This window comes from Pleurodeles waltl, chromosome 7 (genome assembly GCF_031143425.1).
Source record: "Pleurodeles waltl isolate 20211129_DDA chromosome 7, aPleWal1.hap1.20221129, whole genome shotgun sequence".
NCBI classification, from domain to species: domain Eukaryota; kingdom Metazoa; phylum Chordata; class Amphibia; order Caudata; family Salamandridae; genus Pleurodeles; species Pleurodeles waltl.
The window spans coordinates 246293162-246312121 of NC_090446.1; positions in this window are offsets into that span (position 1 = coordinate 246293162).

The window sequence follows — 18960 nt, forward strand, 5'->3', positions numbered from 1 at the left end:
CAGTACCCGGGGGCCATAGTGGAGCCCCAGGGAAGCATGGGATTGGCACCCAAATACCAGATTTGGCATGGGGGGACAATGCCATGATCTTAGACATGTTACATGGCCATATTCGGAGTTACCATTGTGAAGCTACATATAGGTATTGACCTATATGTAGTGCACACGTGTAATGGTGTTCCCACACTCACAAAGTCTGGAGAAATTGCCCTGAACTGTGTGGGGGTGCCTTTGCTAGTGCAAGGATGCCCTCACACTTAATAACTTTGAACCTAACCTTCAGCAAGTGAAGGTTAGACAAATAGGTGACTTATAAGTTACTTAAGTGCAGTGAAAAAGGGCTGTGAAATAACGTGTGCAGTCCTGTGTAACATTTGTCTGAGCTCCCAATGGGTGGCAAAAGAAATGCTGCAGCCCATAGGGATCTCATGGAACCCCAATACCCTGGGTACCTAGGTAACATATACTAGGGAATTATAAGGGTTTTCCAGTGTGCCAATTAAAAGTGGTAAAAATGGTCACTAGCGAATAGTGACAATTTTAAAGGCAGAGAGAGCATAAGCACTGAGGTTCTGATTAGCAGAGCCTCAGTGACACAGTTAGTCACTACACAGGCACACACATTTAGGCCACAAACTATGAGCACCGGGGTCCTGGCTAGCAGGATCCCAGTGAGATAGGCAAAAACAAACTTACATAAATGTAAAAATGGGGGTAATATGCCATGCAGGATGGTAGTTTCCTATAATTGCACAGGTATAATGTGGCACAAGAGATTACATAGTGGCGCAATGCAAACATTGAGCCACTTTGTAAATCTGGTGCAGTGTTTTTTGCCATCTAACACTACATTAGTGTAAAACAAAGTCATGCTAATATTTGTTAGATGACGCTAGGTCCTCTTAAATCTGGGACCAGGCGTTTTGCTCCTAGAAACCTTCCAGGCTTCAACAGGCCCAAACAGGGAAGAGACCAAAGAAACTTGACCTTAATCTCTTAGCCCATTACCAGTACACCGAAGTTATACACCTAGTGAAAAAATGATATTTGTGTGGTAAGAGATAATTGCAAGTATCTTGCAAGGCCAATTTAGTCCCAGAAATTAAGTAGGAGGCTAAATTAGGCATGAGAGTGTTAAGAACTCTAAACAAAAGAAATTAGGCAGCTGAGGAAACAATGGTTTAATATAGATAGCGTAATGATAGATCCTAGGACAGAACCTAGTTATACACAAATATGTTACCCTTCTAGAATGCAAATATACATATTTTTTTAAAGACAAGAAAAAAGTCTAATTGTGGAGTAGATCACAGTTTTCAAGGCATGGGCATATTTACAAGAAAGTGATGCATCAGTCCTGATGCCCTTCTTTTCTTGCGTCTCCTCTGCCCCACCTAACAACACCATGGTTGTGCCCGTATTTACAATGCTGTGCACCATGGTAGTCTTTAGGACAATAGTGCCAACATTTTTTAAGCCATTGTGGCACTTTGCTGCACTAGCGTCAAAAATGTTGACGCTAGTGCACCAAAGCATAGGGAGGCCCATTGATTAAAATGAGTGCCATTTTAACACCTGCTCTGAGCAGGCATTAAAAATGATGGAAAAAATGGTGCAGTGAAAAGTAAAGTTCACTGCACCATTTTTCGGGACTCCCTGTGTCGGAATGCTCCCCTTGCATACATTAAGCCTGGTGCAGGCATAATGTAGTGCAAGGGTTTACAAAGTGGCACAATGCAAGCATTGTGGCACTTTGTAAATACGATGCAGGAGAAAGGCTTCCGTAACACCACCTTAGCATAAAAAAAAATGACACTAGGGTGGTGCAAGGTGGCACAAGGAGCTTGTAAATTTGCCCCTGTGCTTTTGCGCTACAGCTCAGCCATGGGATTGAGTTTGGGCTAGTGGTTCCAGATGCACACATTAAACATTTTTTTTTTTGCTTTACTGTATGATACTAAAGCAATTAAGGCAGATTTAAGAAAAGTGGCACTGCGCTGGGTGTACCCCTTAGCGCCCCCTTACTGCCACCATCTGTGCACCGTACTTAATATATGGCGCAGCGTAGGGGGCAATAGCATCATAACCTTTGACGCTATTGGTATACTATTCAGGGTTAGTGCCAAAACGTTGGCACTAATCCTGAACAGTAGATAGGGGCCAATTGAAAACAATAGCATCCCCCCTTTTAATACCATAAATTTATTTGTACCATTCTTTCGGTCCCCCTAACAATGAACACCCCCCTTGCATATATTATGCCTGGCGCAAGCATTATGTGACTCAAGGGGTTACAAATTGATGCAATGCATGCATCACTTTGTAAATTTGGTGTCTCGATTTTGGCATTTTTGGGCCACATTAGCATAAAAAAATGAAGCTAATGTGGTGCGATGAGGTGCTAGGGGCCCTTAAATCTGCCCCTAAGGGCCATATTTACAAGAAAGTGACACATCACTAGTGGGGCACCACTTGTCTTGCTGCCCTCTTATTTCCAAAAACGCCACCATGGTAGCGCCATATATACAATATGGCGCACCAGGTGCATGTTAGGGGCAATAGCGTCATTTTTTTGACGCTATTGTAACTCTATACTGGATTAGCATAAAAAAAATTACGCTAATCCAGTATAATGTTAAGAAGCCCTTTGAAATGAATGGAAGCCTCATTTTAACACCTCCTTTAAGCAGGTGTTACAAATGACGTTAGAAACGGCGCTATGGAATCTTGTAGATTCCATTGCGCCATTTTTATCAACCCTCTAACGAGGGAACGCCCCTTTTCATATATCATGCATATATTATGCATGATGTGTTGCAAAGGGTTTACAAGGTAGTGCAAATCTAGTTTGCTCCACCTTGTAAATATGACGCTACGGTACTGGCCTATTAGCGTCATATTTGCCGCAAATGTGGGGCTAAGGGGCACAAGGGCCTTGTAAATGTGGCCCTAAATTCGGAAAGAATATAAGAAATAAGTAGAAGTTTGAAGATGGTATTATGTAACCTTTCCGCATATCAACTACTATCTTGGGTAGCTTGTTAATTACAATATTTTAGTTATTATTTATCATTTATTTTTTAGTTACTTTAAATTATAGTAATTCTAGTTTTGTTATTTTACTTTTTTCACATACAAATACATACAAGCGATTAAAAAAAAATCTCCTTCTAGATTTTTTCCAAAAAAGTAACACAGATTTCCAGGCCTGAAAGCAATTTCGATTCAGAGCTGACAAGCATTCACTGTTTTGTTTATTTGAACTTGACATTTTGTTGCGCAATATGCTGCACGAGTAAATGTATCCACAAGTTAATAATGCTGGAAGAGAGTTGTGCGGAACTTCATTTACCTATAAATTTACATTCACAGACAAAGTGCCCACCCCCCAAAATATACCGGTTTCACACCCCGCCCTCATCCATATCCTTTCCCACTGACTGCTAGTAATTACTACATTGTCAAATATGATGAGCATAAGGTAGAACATGTCAGAAATGACCAGCGCCTGCAGGAATATAGATCGAAACTACAAATGAGGCATTTGTGAGGAGAAAAATACAAACAAATAAAGTGGGAGGCCGCGCCATCGATAGAAACAACTACTAAAGCTAGATTGATTGCTCATAAAACATCAACGTTTGGAAATCAAACCGGTGAACCGGCACCGTGTGACAGAAAATCGTTTAAATGAAAGCCAGCCTGCTTCAGCAATTGTAAATAGCTTCCAGCATAACAGCAAATTATGAAAAGCAGAAAACTGACAGCTTGTGCAGATAATAATTTTTGACAAACAGCCCAGAAAATGAATGCCTGGAACCAGAACAAATGAGACCAAATGAATGAGTTACTGATTAATATTAATAGTAAATGCAATGTATGTATCTAAAATGATGGACGATCAGAGCGTTTCAGGAGGGAAAGCTCTGACCCTAGAGCCCACACGTCTGGGACACAATAAAATACCTTTGAAGTCGAGTCAATATATTTTCTCTTTATAGTTTGCCTTAGGATGGCTTTGAAGAAACACAATTAGTTTCAGTTGTAGGGTGGTTCTTAATATTGTTTTGTTAAGAACAGAACCACGCTTCAATTTACTTGCTTTTCAGTTCATAAACACTTCTCAAATATTGCTTCAGTAGTTATTTTGTCTGATAATGGCCCCATTAAATACAAGCAAATTGTAATTCTAATTTCGAGACTACTTATTCATTCAGAGAGTCCAGGCAGTTTGAGGAGAACCTACTCTTAGGTGTTAAACCAGCATAGCGCCTCATTGTAAGTCGCCCAGGGAAGTATCCCAGAGTTCCATAATAATAATAAATCTGGGCCTGGGTGTTGTATGTGACGTAGGAAGCCAGCTCTAAACATGTCATGGTGCACGTGAGAGGTAAAAATAAGTTTATGCCTCCAGACAGTTACCATATTCTCGGTGGTTAGGTAAAAATTCACTATGGGACAGATTTACTATAACGCAGCGTGGCACAGTGCTGCACTAAAATTTGCAGCGCCACACTGCGTCACTTTAGAAACACAGGGATGTGCCGTATTTACTAAAATATGGTGCACCCCTGTGTTTCCCCTGTACTGGTGCTAAATATACCTGCCAGCACCAACGCAGTCATCCTTGCACCATAGCTCAAGGGTGTCTGCATTAAAGGGAATGATTGTGTGTGTGCAGGAAGGTGTCTCTTCCTGCACATAAACAATCTACAATTGCTATTTGGCACTTCTATGTGTGCTGCAGAATTATTTCTTATAATCAAGGTCCAACTTCAAACTGACAATGATCATTTGCACCATAATTAAGTCCCAATAAAAATATAATGACAAGCACATAAAACACGAAATAAAGGGGCATATTTATACTCCGTTAGCGCCGAATTTGCGTCGTTTTTTTCGACGCAAATTCGACGCAAAACTAACTCCATATTTATACTTTGGCGTTAGACACGTCTAGCGCCAAAGTTCCTGGAATTAGCGTCATTTTTTTGCATGAACACCTTCCTTGCGTTAATGATATGCAAGGTAGGCGTTCCCGTCTTAAAAAATGACTGCGATGCTATTGCGTCGGATTTATACTCCCGGGCAAAAATGACGCCCGGGAGTGGGCGGGTCTAAAAAACCCGCATTTGCGCCAGATTTTAGCGCCTGGGTCAGAGCAGGTGTTAAGGGACCTGTGGGCTCAGAATGAGCCCAGAGGTGCCCTCCCCTGCCCCCAGGGACACCCCCTGCCACCCTTGCCCACCCCAGGAGGACACCCAAGGATGGAGGGACCCACCCCAGGGACATTAAGGTAAGTCCAGGTAAGTATTGTTTTTAATTTTTTTTTGTGGCATAGGGGGGCCTGATTTGTGCCCCCCTACATGCCACTATGCCCAATGACCATGCCCAGGGGACAGAAGTCCCCTGGGCATGGCCATTGGGCAAGGGGGCATGACTCCTGTCTTTGCTAAGACAGGAGTAATTTCAATGGGGGATGGGCGTCGTCAAAAAATGGCGCAAATCGGGTTAAGACGTTTTTTTTGCCTCAGCCTGACTTGCCCCATTTTTAGACGCCCAAACGCCATTTTTCCCTACGCCGGCGCTGCCTGGTGTACGTGGTTTTTTTTCACGCACACCAGGCAGCGCCGGTCGGCTAACGCCGGCTAACGCCATTCAATAAATACGGCGCCCGCATGGCGCTTCAGAATGGCGTTAGCCGGCGCTAATTTTTTTGTTAGCGCAGTTTTGCGTCAAAAAGTATAAATATGGGCCAAAATGTTTAGGATTTAGGGGGTCATTACAACCCTGGCGGACAGTGTTAAAGCGGCAGTAAGACCGCAAACAGGCTGGCGGTAAAAAAATGGGAATTATGACCGTGGCGGAAACCGCCAACAAAGACAGCCACTTTAACACTCCGACCGTCACGGCGGTACAAACAAACAGCGCGGTGGTCACCTCCAACAGACAGGCGGGAGACAATGTACCGCCCACAGTATCACAACCTACCAATCCGCCACCTTTTCCGGGGCGGATTCATCGAGGATAAAAACACGGCGGAAACAGCAATTTCAAAGGGAAAACGCTCCCCTCTACCCACTCCACGAGGAAGGGGGATACCATGGAGCCGGAACTCCATATACTTCCTGCACTAGTCTTCCTGCTCCTGTACGACGATCATCAACGCCGGCGGCGAAGACAATGGTGAGTACTGCACCTACGACATAGGGGAGGCAAAAGACAGGGACACACACATGCAACACCCCCGCCCCCACCCTCACCCACTACAACACACACACCAATCCATATCCAAACATTACAGTAACAACCCCCAACCCCCCCGGAAGAATGCAAAGACAAACGGAAATGAGTGGAACCATTGTAATATATCAAAATACAGCAACCAATATATATATATATATATATATATATATATATATATATATATATACACATTAAACAAAATATACACCACAATTAGTAATGCAGGTAATGCACAAGTCATTGTCCGTGTACCACTGGGTCCAAAATGCATGGGCGAGGCCCACACAAGATACCTGAACAGAAACGGAGAGAACACTGCTGGGGAATCAGATGCAAATACAACAGACAACTCAGGGGGAAGGGAAGGGGGGGCGCCTCAGCCGGATGAGTGCACCATGCCAGATCCACAAGGGAGCTCCATGCCCATTGATGTATCCTGGGGAGTGCAAAGCCACAGTCTCTCAAGTCTCTACAGTGGGTGGTTTGTCAACTGTTCAATCCTGGGGAGTGCAAAGCCACAGTCTCTCAAGTCTCTACAGTGGGTGGGTTGCCCAATGTTCAATCCTGGGGAGTGCAAAACCACAGTCTCTCAAGTCTCTACAGTGGGTGGTTTGCCCACTGTTAAATCCTGGGGAGTGCAAAGCCACAGTCTCTCAAGTCTCTAAGGTGGGTGGTTTGCCCACTGTTCAATGCTGGGGAGTGCAAAGCCACAGTCTCTCAAGTCTCTACAGTGGGTGGTTTGCCCACTGTTTAATCCTGGGGAGTGCAAAGCCACAGTCTCTCAAGTGGATAACAGTCTCCACTGGTTCTGGAGGGGGCTTGGTGCCCAGAGTGCTTCATCCTGCTAAGGACAGAGGTAGTGGATGCCTTTCTCCACTGGTTCTGGAGGGGGACTGGTGCCCAGAGTGCTTCATCCTGTGCAGGACAGAGGTAGTGGATGCCTTTCTCCACTGGTTTTGGAGGCGGACTGGTGCCCATAGTGCTTCATCCTGACAAGGACAGACTGAGTGGATGCCTTTCTCCACTGGTTCTGGAGGGGGACTGGTGCCCAGAGTGCATCACTCTCCCCGTGACGGTCCCAGTTGCGTCACTGCCCCTGCTGCTAATGGGCTAGCGGTGCTTGAGTTGGTGGTCCTTGCCCTGTTCAGCGGTCTTTTCCCTGTTCAGCGGTGCTTGCCCTGTTCAGCGGTGCTTGCCATGGAGGTCTTTGCCCTGTTCAGCGGTGCTTGCCCTGTTCAGCGGTGCTTGCCCTGTTCAGCGGTGCTTGACTTGGCGGTCCTTCATTGCCCAGCTGGGCTGGAGCTGGCGGTCCTTCATTGGGCAGCTGGGCTGTGGCCGCCGGGGCCCTCCTGGGCAGCTGGGCTGTGGCTGGCGGTGGCCTCCTGGCCACTGACGATTGGGCTGCCCTCCTGGGCACTGACTCTGGTGGTGGCCTCCTGGCCACTGGCGATCCGGCTGCCCTCCTGGGCACTGACTCTGGCGGTGGCCTCCTGCCCACTGACGATTGCCTCCTGACCACTGACGATCGGGCTGCCCTCCTGGGCACTGACTCTGGTGGTGGCCTCCTGGCCACTGGCGATCCGGCTGCCCTCCTGGGCACTGACTCTGGCGGTGGCCTCCTGCCCACTGACGATTGCCTCCTGACCACTGACGATCGGGCTGCCCTCCTGGGCACTGACTCTGGTGGTGGCCTCCTGGCCACTGACGATCAGGCTGCCCTCCTGGGCACTGACTCTGGCAGTGGCCTCCTGGCCAGTGACGATTTGGCTGGCGGTGGCCTCCTAGGCAGCGGGGATGATGGCGGTCTTCTCCGCCGTGCTGCTCCTCCCAGACTTTGGCGATTTCTTCTGCCCCTTTCCCACCTTGGGAGGAGTCACAGCTGAGTGGATACTTCCCCCGGGACCCTTGTGAGCGGCTTTGCTGGCTGGAGTCTTCCCCCACTCCTGCCGGGCACTGTCCAACTTCTGGTGCTTCACAGGAGGGGGACTGGCTGTGCTGTGGCTCCGTGTCACACTGGCTGCCCTGGTGCCCGGTGCACTTCACATACCTCTAACAACAGGCACCACTGGTCCCGGAGATTTTTTGGCTGAGGTGCTAGTACGGGACCTATGTATTGGAGGGGGGTGGGAAAGAGGTCAAGCTTGGTCAAGAAAAGTTTCTTAGGAACACTGGGACGGGTAGCTGGAGGGGGTCTGGGAGTGGAGGAAGAGGAGGTGGTTGTAGGAAGTGTAACTTTTGTGGCTTTGGGTGCAGGTGCATGCGCTGGAGGCTGTCGTGAGGTGGATGTATGTTGGGTGGGTGTGTGCCTGCGTTTGTGTACTTTGGGAGGGGGCGTCACAGACACACTGGGAGAGGACACAGGGGACGTGTAAATGGTAGTAGGGGTGGTTAGTGTACGTGAGTGGGGTGTGGTAGTGGGTGTGCTGGTGCGGGACCTAGTGGCTGTAGTGGTAGTGCATGCAGGTGTGAGTGTAGACGAGACTGGGAGGGAGGAGGGAGACGACGAGGAGGGGGACACAGTGGAAGCAGTGGATGTTGGTGTGTCTGTATGTGTGTGATGCTTGCATGAGTGCCTGTGGGATGTGTGGTACTTATGTTTGCCTGAGCTTCCCTTGTGTGGTGAGGTGTGTGCAGGCTGGTCTGATGGTGTGCTTGGGATAGGCATGGGTATAGGGGATTGGGTCTGGGTGGAGGAAGTTGGAGGGTGGAGGCTAGACACAGGGCCAATGGCTGCCATCAGTGCTGAGGTTTGCAGGGTTCGATGAAAGGCAGCCTGACCAGAATGAATGCCCTCTAGTAATGCATTAGTGTGTTGCAATTCCCTTTCTACACCCTGGATGGCATTCAAAATGGTAGACTGCCCAACAGTGAGTGACCTGAGGAGGTGAATGGCCTCCTCACTGAGGGCAGCAGAGGTGACAGGGGCAGGGGCTGAGGTGCCTTGGGTGAAGGTGATGCCCACCCTCCTGGGTGAGCGGGCACGGGGCGAAGGCTGAGGGGCTGCTGGGAGGGCGGTGCTGGTAGGGAGGGTGGCGGCTGTACCTGTAGAAGTGGGGGGCACAGATTTTTCCGCCACCACAAGGGAGCTCCCATCGGAGGACGAGTCTGTGCCGCTGGTTTCTGATCCTGTCCCCGCCGTGAAGCTCCCCTCGCCCTCCGTCCCACTGGTGTATTCTGAGTCCGTGGTGTAGCCCTCAATGGCCATGTGGGATGCAGCTCCCTAGTGCTCCGGTGCCACTGTACCTCCGCCTGATGATGCTGATGCACACAAGAATAGGGAGACCATAAAAGGGGGGCGACAGAAGTAAGACAGGTTGAGTGCATGGCTTACCGCTACTGTTTGCGGACAATACAGACACAGCAGACCCCTACACTACGCCGCGCTGTTGGGCTCTACAGATGCAGTTCCTGGGATATGGCCTACATGGCTATGGTCAACATCTGCACACATAGATGACACAGGGGCATGTATACCTGTACTTGGCACTCTACAGAGGTGGGGTGGAGTGCCACATGGCCTGCATTACTGAGGGGCCTAGCCTACGGAATTCGCCCTGGCGTAGGGGAACCCACAGCCCTCCTCCCCCACCCAGACACCTTCACTGTGCGCAAAGTCCGCAGAATGATGTTGTACTCATCCCCTTGTGTCTGCTGTGATGCCCTCAAGCACCCATCCAACTCTGGGTGGGCCACCGCCAGGATCCGGAACATCAGGGTGTTCATGGTGCGACGGGCACCCCTCCCACATTGGGAGGCCATCCCCAGCTGAGCCTCCGCCGTCTTCTTGCTCCAGCGGCGAATGTCCTCCCATCTTTCAAGGCAGTGGGTGCTCCGTCTGTGGTGGGTACCCCCAGGGTCCGGACGTCCTTGGCGATGGCACGCCAAATATCCTTCTTCTGGTGGGCGCTGACCTAAATGAAATGTACAGGGGAAGAAGAAAAGTCATTAGCAACTGCACCGTCGAAGTGAGCAGCCCACATCCCTACCCTTGCCATGTGGCACATGCATTCACAGTCCATCATGCACGCAGAACCGTGACCCCTTCCTTCTTACAACCAGCCCTCTCCACTCAGGCATAGCCCATATAACGTGCTCCCTGTGTACTTACCTGTTGGTCTGGAGGACCGTAGAGTAGCGTGTACTGGGGGAGGACCCCGTCCACGAGCTTCTCCAACTCCTGTGCAGTGAAGGCAGGGGCCCTTTCCCCAGACGCACGAGCCATTGTCTCTTCCAGACCGAGGTCACAGCAGCACTTGCAGTGTAGGTCCTCTCCTGTCAAAGATCAGGTATCGAGTGATTGAACAGATAGAAAATGCCGCCGGCGCACTTCGTCATTGGCTCCTTGGACCCATAGGGTCCAATGTTAACCAATGCAGCATTGCGCCGCGGTCTTCGACCGCCTACCGCGACAGTGTACAACGCCAGCGCAGTTACCTCACATCCCATTGTCTCACTTTAGAGGTCAGGAAGCCGCCATTTCAGGGGCCCACATGGCTGCATTTTCAACTGCGTCACACATACCAAGGACTAGACTCAACACACATACAGGCAACTGTTTGGATTATGTTTCGTGTTCTGTGTAGACTGTGGGTACATACCTCTGAGTTTTTTTACTCTGTGCTCGCTGTTGTCCTTCCTAGGCACCGTCCGCTGGGACTTGTGAGGAGATGGCGGAATCCTCCGGTGCACCGACCGCTGGTGGACCTGTTGACAATGGAGGAGCGACATTTAATCATCACCTACAGGTTTGACCGTGCCACAATCCAGGAACTGTGTACCCAGTTGGAGCCTGACCTGATGTCATCAATCCGCCAGCCCACAGGAATCCCCCCTCAAGTGCAGGTGCTATCAGTGCTCCATTTCCTTGCAAGTGGGTCATTTCAAACAACAGTGGCCATGGCATCAGGGATGTCCCAGCCTATGTTTTCCAACGTTTTGTCCAGAGTGTTGTCTGCCCTGCTGAAACACATGCGGAGCTACATCGTTTTCCCTCAGGTGGAGGATTTGCCTACAGTGAAAGGTGACTTCTATGCCCTTGGACATATCCCTAACATCATAGGTGCCATTGATGGGACCCATGTAGCTCTGGTCCCCCCCCACAGGAGTGAACAGGTGTACAGGAACCGGAAGAGTTATCATTCCATGAATGTACAGATGGTATGTTTGGCAGACCAGTACATCTCCCAGGTAAATGCTAGGTTCCCTGGCTCAGTGCATGACGCCTACATCCTGTGGAATAGCAGCATCCCTTATGTGATGTGTCAACTCCAGAGGCACCGGGTGTGGCTATTAGGGGACTCTGGTTACCCCAACCTGTCACGGCTACTGACCCCAGTGAGGAACCCCAGGACCAGAGCAGAGGAACTCTACAATGAGGCCCATGGGCGGACTAGGAGGGTGATTGAACGCACCTTCGGCCTCCTGAAGGCCAGGTGCCTCCATATGACAGGGGGTTCCCTATTCTACTCACCAAGGAAGGTGTGCCAGATCATCGTGGCCTGCTGTATGCTTCACAATTTGGCTTTGCGACGGCAGGTGCCTTTTCTGCAGGAGGATGGTCCAGATGACGGTGTTGTGGCAGCTGTGGAGCCTGTGGACACTGATGAGGAGGAAGCAGAGGAAGAAGACATTGACAACAGGGACTCAGTTATCCAGCAACATTTCCAGTGACACACGGGTGAGAATACATTCCTGACTACTACAAGTACTTTCACACTTCTACCTCTATCCTGTCTGTCGCTTTCAACCAGTATATGGTAACTGATTTGTACATTTCCATTACGGTTTCACAGGTGTGGTTTCCAACGTGTGTCATCTGCTTAGATTCCGCATGGACTTGAGATGTGTGACATAGGTATGTTGACATTACATTTGAGAACGCATTTTGTCACTGTCATTGCTAATACACATTTTCTAAATCAGAGACTGACACCAGGTTGTTTTGTGCTTCAAGGGTGTTTATTTAAGTGCTAAATATTGGAGGGGGGTTGTAAAATGGTGAGGGGTGATGGTGGAGGAATGTACATGGCAGACTCCAGTCTATGAGTCTCACAGGTGCATTGCCCATATGGGCCTAGGAAGTGGAGCTGGGGCAGTTTGAATATTGACAGGGTTACAAAGTGGGACAGTAGGATGACAATCAGGGTGGTCTTATTTCTTGGCGGGGGTCTTGGCATCGTGCTCTGTCTTGTTCATGGTTCTCAGGGACCGCTTGCGGGCTGGTTCTCCGTCTGCAGGGGGTGGGGTGCTGGTGTGGTGGTCCTGTGGCGGTGCCTCATGTCCACTAGCGCCGGCGGAGGTGGTGGGCAGTTCATTGTCCTGGCTAGTGTCAGGGGCCCCTTGGAGTCCCACAGTGTCCCTCCTGGTGTTCAGTATCTCCTTCAGCACCCCTACAATGGTGCCCAGGGTGGTGCTGATGGTTCTGAGTTCCTCCCGGAAGCCCAAATACTGTTCCTCCTGCAGGCGCTGGGTCTCCTGAAACTTGGCCACTACCGTTGCCATCGTCTCCTGGGAGTGGTGGTATGCTCCCATGATGGAGGAGAGGGCCTCGTGGAGAGTGGGTTCCCTAGGCCTGTCCACCCCCTGTCGCACGGCAGTTCTCCCAGTTCCCCTGTGTTCCTGTGCCTCCGTCCCCTGGACCATGTGCCTACTACCACTGCCCCCAGGTTCCTGTTGTTGTTGGGGTGGTGGGTTATCCTGGGTTCCCTGTAGTGGTGGACACACAGCTGATTGACGTGTCCTGGGGACGGAAGTATGGGCCCGCTGGGTAGGTGCTGTGCTGGTGTTACCAGAGAGTGGAAGGTCTGTGGTGGGCTGTGCCTTTGTGAGGGGAACCGACTGTCACGAGGCCCACGATGGTCCGGGCTGGTCATCTAGATCCAGTTGGACAGAGCTGCTGTCATCACTGTGGGCCTCTTCTGTGGGTGGGGTGGAGATGTCTGGACCCTCCTGTCCGGTGACGTTGGGTAGTGGTCCTGCAGAGGTGGAAAGGCATGATTATTTAATCTGTGTGTTTCATGGTGTGCAATGGGTGGGTGACCGTGTACCCCAGTGCTGGCATTCCTGTGTGGGACCTTGTGTGATGATGGTTGAGGGGGGTGTTATGAGTATGTGCAGTGGGCATGCTTTAGTGATGGGTGTCCATGCTTTGTTTTTGCATGCAGGGCTTAGTGATGGGATGGGTGGTTTGTGATATTGGTACATTTGTGAGGAGTTGGAGTGATAGGGGTGGGGGCGAGGGTGGGGGTCTGTGATAGCATGCAGGTAGGGTGGGGGATATGATAGTTAAGATTTGACTTACCAGAGTCCATTCCTCCACTGACTCCTGCGAGGCCCTCAGGATGCATAATTGTTAAGACCTGCTCCTCCCATGCTGTTAGTTGTGGGGGAGGAGGTGGGGGTCCGCAGCAAGTCCGCTGTACCGCGATGTTGTGTCTGGAGACCACGGAACACAACTTCCCCCGTAGGACTATTCTTCGCCATAGCTCCATCTTCCTAGCAATGGAGGTGTGCTGCACCTGTGAGTCAAATAGCTGTGGCTCTACCCGTACGATTTCCTCCACCATGACCCTGAGCTCCTCCTCCGAGAACCTGGGGTGTCTTTGCCGTGCCATGGGGTGGTGTAGGTGATGTGTGGAGTGGTGTATGTGGTGATAAGTGTGGTGATATGTAGTGGTGTGTGGTGTTTTGTGCGTGGAAGTAGTGTGGGTGATGGTGTTGAGTGTCTGTGGCTGCTAGTTTGTGGATGGTGGTGTCTCTCTCTGTGCTTCTTTTTCAATTGTTTTCGTAGGGGTTTGTGGGTGATGTGGGTGTGTGTTTTATATAGTATTGAGTGTGTGGGAGTGGTGTGTGTATGTGCCTCAGGTGTGTGTCTTTCGAATTGTCCAATGTGGTGGTGTTTTGGAGATGTGTGTGTATTTTGAGCGCAGCGGTGTGTACCGCCAATGTAATACCGCGGTTGAAAGACCGCCGCGTGGATTCGTGGGTCGTGATAGCATGGGCGTATTTCTGTTGGCGTGACGGTGGAGGTTTTGTTTTCGCCAGTTTATCACTGACCTTTGGTGTGGCGGACTTGTGTGGGTTTCTGAATTTTGTTGGATTTTGGGATGTGGGTCATATTAGCTGTGGCGGATTTCCACTGCCGCAGCGGTAGGTTGGCGGTCTTCTGCACGGCGGTAAGCGGCTTTTACCGCCAATGTTGTAATGGCCCCCTTAATTACTCATCATACACAGTAAATATATGGTTGCATTTTTCTACCACTAAGAAAAATTAGAGTGAACAAGAGCCAAAGAGCTGACAAATATCTCTGTTAGTAAAGATACCAGAAGTACATGAACAAAGACAATGACCCAGGTTTGCAAAAGAGTCTCACAACCAACGTAGCTGGGCTGCATTGCATGAAAGGGAGAGGGCAGGAACTAAGACGTATGTACTAAGACATGCTATATCCATCTTTCTTGCTGGTGCTGGAGGGCAATTAGTCCAGCTTGTGCAAAGGTATCTGCGTGGGTGTAACATATGTTTTGTACCGAAAGAGATAGTACCAGTACAAAATAAAATAATTATATTAACTTTAAAACCTTTCCTACTGTAGAGTGCAGTACACATGCAATGTGGGAAAAGGTAGGAAAAATCAAAACATTTCTCCTTTTTGCCCCTCCTTCCAAATAGCTTTGCTATTTTTAATCCAAAACCCTGCCTACCATAGGCACTGGAGAGAGGTTTAAGTAAAAAAAACATTGGTGGTCTTTATGTCACGTTCAGGCACCGTTGCAGTGCAAAAACAGTTTTGCACTGCAACATATATGTAAACAAAAAATGTTGTGCCTGATTGTACCACTTTTGTGAAGCGAATCCAACACAAAATATTTGTAAATCTGGGCCACCATGAGAAGTAGACTGCTGGCATGAGCGTCTCTATGGACATAAGCCCCTACACACAGCAGGATTACAAATACCCCAGAAGTAATAGCCAGTATTTACTCCCCAGGGTAAAAATCAAAGTATGGCATCAGATTTACCCTAGTGCAAAAGTAGCAGTCAATTTCTAGTTTCAGAGGATAAAATGAGGGATAACGGAAAGAAATGGAATTTTCAAACCAGATTACTCGCATTCACATTTCACCAGTAATTCCTGGGAGAGTCATACAAAGGGAGGATATATCCCAATATTTTTGGCATGAGTCAAATTTGAGATAGGAATGAGTGGAATTATAAATAGGATACCCCATGGAAAGAAAGACATAAAAATGAAATTCAGCCTTAATAGCTGTTACAAAAAAATGTGCTATAAGAATATCGGGGGCAAAATGCAGAGAGCAAAATATCAACAGGGTAACTATGAGACCTGTCGGCCTTAGGGTGGTCTTCACCCCCAAAACTTTTGCCTTCACTCCTCATATTTTGCTCGGTTAGTTTTGATTGGCCTTAAGACTCCAAACACTTTAGCACTGCTAACCAGTGCTAAACTGCTTTTGCCCTTTCCTTTAAACATGGTGACATTGGTTTACACCAAATTGGTGAATAAAACTTACCTGTAAGGCCCTAGTAAAATAGTACTCCAGGTCCTCAGGGACTGTAAAATAAATGGTAATATTGGGCTCGCAGCCCTGGTTGTGCCACCCTCTTATGCAGCTCTTTAAAACATGTCCCAAGCCTGCCATTACAGCCTGTGTGTGCAGTTTTGCATTACCTTTTCAACCTGGCAAAATAAACCTTTTGTCAGGTCTACACTCCCCTTTTTAGTACTTATATCACACCCCTAGGGTAGGCCCTAATTATCTCATAAGCAGGGTGCAGTCTATGTAAAAAGATGGACATGTACTTTAAAGTTTTACATGTCCAGGTAGTGAAAAACTTGTAAAGTCTCCCATAGGAGAAAATTGGGTTACCTCACTGCATTTAAAAAGTGATAACTTTTGATTAGTGGTTGGAATGAACATCATGTTTGGTGTCTGTGAAAGTGTAATTGTAAACCCTCTTTAATGTTAAAGTTGTATTTGAGGACACAGTTCTGAAACTGACACTATTAGAAAGTTAGATTTTTCTTGTCCTAACCATCTGGTACCTGCAGCCTGTTCCTGGATCACATGACTTTGGACAAATGGAGGTTGTCCTTTGTGTGTTTCTCTTAGACAGTATCACAGAGGAGGGTCAGAGTGCTGGCAGGGTGGGCCTTCTGTGATTTGATAGGGAGTCAGAGAGGTTACCTAGTTAAGTAAAACCCCTAACATCTGACTCCATTTTACATAGGCCCAATTCTATCTAAGGTAATGGGAGTGGTCATTCTCCTCAATTCATGCAGAATCCTTGTCATGACTGCCATTGACACAAATTTTGTCGGACCTTATTTGTCCCAAGAGCTGTAAGAGTATCAAGTCATTCAGACCATGGCATATAATTCACACTTAATGTGACATAAAGTCTGAGCCAAGTGCCAGGTTATCACAATAGCAAGGCAAATAAGAGCAAACACAGACACATAGTCAAAACAGTGTAGTCTGAATTGACATCCATTTACTTTTTATGATCATCAGGATGTGTCTGGGACATACACCTTGATGCCCATATTCTATGTCAGAAATTCCTGAATTGAGAGAAATGCCAGTTCTTGATAAGAGATAGTGTAAAAGGTCTGTCACTTGATCTCCTGTAGAGAGGTACTTCACCCCAAATTATCACTCATGATATTGCCAGAGGTGGTCATGACTTCTGCCAGAACACCAAAAAGAAGCTACATAGCACTTGATGCAAATAAGGAGCTGAGTTCAGGAGAGAGGACGCTGCTGTGGCTTGTGGTTTCCTTTTGCAGGGAACATTGCCTTCACACCCTCTCTGATAACCTCAGCTTTTGCTACCAGATTGCAAGTTCTGCTTCTCGTGCTCTTGTAGTGTAGCATATATAGGTAGGTTTTAGAGTCTTGGGGCCTCAATATGAGTTCAGCGGTCAGACGACCCGACTGCCAAACTCACGGGGAGGATCCCACTGCCATAGCGGTGGAATCGCCCTAAAAGTCTATTACAATGTTCCTGCTGGGCTGACCAGCAGAAAGATCGTATTACACCCTTCCTGCTGGGCTGACCAGCGGGAACAGAGCTAGTTAGGCCAATATGTATCACACCAGCACCACTGAAATGCACTCTACACACAGTGCTAGGTGGAGGGCCGTGCTCTGCCCAAGCCATAGGCATGGGAAGTGCAGTGTCCCCCCTGGTATCCCCCAGCACTGGCTTTCCACCAGCCTTTACATGGTTGGGTACCCACCATGGAAAGGCTTGTGGAAAGTTAAGTTGTAATCAGACTTCAATGCTGCCGTGGCTGAGTACAACTCAAACCACTGTCAGCCTGTCAGGGACGATGCTCCTGGTGGTGATGGCGGTGACATGGCGGGTCCACCCACCAGGTGCGTAAGGTGGCAGTCCAACCACTTTGAGTGCAGCAGTCCTTCTGTCACCGAGAGTGTGGAGGTCCTCGGACCGGCCCTTTGTCATGTCTCTTCCCCTCTGGCCAGGTGGGGGTAGTCCATTTTTTGGGCTGCGGGGCCCGCCACAGCCCTTATTTCTGACTGCAGCCAGTTTCCTTGGCTGCGGCGAGGTCGGAGGCCCAGGTTTGGGCGTCGGGTCTCGCCGCGTACAATGCATGTCCTTTCACTTACCGGGTGCCCCAATCTAGGGCCTTCTCCTCTTCTTTCTTCTTCTTGAAGGAGCCATGATTTTCCTTTCTCAGCATACCATTCTCCTTCTCCTTCCCTGCATGCTTCCGCTCTCCTTACTTCAATGGTGTCTTTCCTATCTTGTTCTATAGCCCTTTTCCCAATCCAAGACGGCATTCCTACTTCTTCCTGCATGTCACTTCCTGCTAAGGGGTATATAAGGGGTTAGATTTTTCTTCTCTTTGCGTTATAACACTTCTTCTGTGGTGGTCACGCTCCGGCTGGTCTTCTCTAGGATTACAGTTTTTGCTCCTGTATTTTCCTTTGCCTTTCCAATGATATGCCATGCGTGGAAGTTCTGATCTTCTTGTGTCCTCTTTTTCTGTTCTAATCAGTTCCTGTCTAGAGGTTTTCTCCCTTCTGAGTTTTTCCTCTTGGACTCCTTCTGGAGGGCACGGACTGTGGTGGTGTACTACAGTCAGCAGCATCATGGCTACCGGAAGGGGTCGCCCCTACCTCGGCCAAAGCAGGACTTACAAGAACCGAGGTCGCACGTCATTCCAATCTGATCAGGGTTGTTCTCCTCCCTTTTTCAGCGAAAGTCATCGATAAGATCGTCAACACTCAGCTCACCCACTTCCTCGAAGACAATTCCATCCTGGACCCCTCACAATCCGGATTCAGACGAAACCACAGCACTGAGACTGCTCTCCTCGCCGCCACAGATGACATCAGACATCAAATGGACAACGGCGAAACCTCAGCCCTCATCCTCCTCGACCTATCAGCCGCCTTTGACACCGTCTGCCACCGCACCCTACTGACCCGCCTCCAGGAAGCCGGCATCCAAGACAAAGCCCTCCACTGGATCTCATCCTTCCTCTCCGACAGAACGCAGAGAGTCCGTCTCTCCCCTTTCCGCTCCAAAGCCACCAACCTCATCTGCGGCGTCCCCCAAGGATCCTCCCTCAGCCCTACGTTGTTCAAGGTCTACATGGCCCCCCTCGCTCAACTGGCCCGCCAACATCATCTCAGCATCATCTCTTATGCCGACGACACCCA